The following is a 1,258-nucleotide window of genomic DNA, read 5'->3' on the forward strand; positions in this document are numbered from 1 at the left end:
AAAAAAAAAAAGAACTAGGAACCCCATCTGCTGGTTTTTTAAGAATACAACATGTGTAAGGAAACAGGTAACACACTTGAAAGCAATGTGAATAAGGAAGTAGCTTTATTACACTATCTTAACACACCATTCTGTAGTGAATTTCTAGCACAAGCTGCCTTCTGATGGGTTCATGGTTCATTACCCACAGTTGGGATATTGTAGGGCCAGGAAATACAGCTGACTTAATAATACTATGATCTGAGATGAAAAAACTTTGGGATCTAGTGCCCAGCCAGGTAACTGGCCCCCTCTCACTATGCACACCCAAACCACTGGGTTTTCTTTGCTGTGGGCTTAATATGCAGAAGCTTCCAGAAAATATATGACCCATAGTAGGGAGGGAATTAAGGGTCATGGGAAGAGGATACCCAAATAATAATGTAGTGAAAGATAAAGCATCATGTGCAACTGAAAACCTGTCATCTGAGAAGGCAAAAACCAACCAACGAAATAAACAGCAACCAAATGATCCCCTGGCTTTCCATTTTATATTTCTTAATAACGTATCTGTTAAAGTTCATTTTTCATGGGTGGGGGGAAGTAAAATAAAGAAATTATCATAGTTTTAAATTTAAAAATAGGATCATTTAAGCAATTGAGATGAAGGATTAAACATTCAACAAAATAAATAAGTGATAGTTTGTATTTGGTATCTAGCATTAAAAGTGGATTTTTAAAAAATTTCATGGAGAAATGAGTTGGATAGAAAATAATTCCATTTTTTATTAATAAGGGCTTTGATACCCATAGACTGAAAGTGAAAGGATGGAAAACAATTCTCCATGTGACAGGAGCCCAGAAAAAAACGGGTAGCAATCTTATTTGCAGACAAAGCAAATTTCAAACCAAAACTGATTCTGGTATTATTGATGTAGGACGGTACTGTATCATACCTCTATGAATGTAAAATATCTTGTACCTGCTTTATGATACATAGTAGGTAACTGTGCTTTATCAGAGCTGTATTTAGTGATATTACTCTAGAATATTCTCTTTCCAGATGATGATTAAGATGCTAATAAAGAAAATGGTGCCAGGTACCACAACAGCAACAGAACTTTGCTGTTATCTGGATATTATTCTTTTCTTTGTTTTTTTTTAATGGAATGTGCTGAATGTCTATAATTTTGTTCAGATGACTGCAGAACCTGGAAAAGCTGTTGCTGCTATTGATGCATAACATACTGCTATTATTAGTCTTTTTCTATAAATATAT

This window comes from Fukomys damarensis, unplaced genomic scaffold (genome assembly GCF_012274545.1).
Source record: "Fukomys damarensis isolate Sample0158 unplaced genomic scaffold, DMR_v1.0_HiC HiC_scaffold_8, whole genome shotgun sequence".
Lineage (NCBI taxonomy): Eukaryota > Metazoa > Chordata > Mammalia > Rodentia > Bathyergidae > Fukomys > Fukomys damarensis.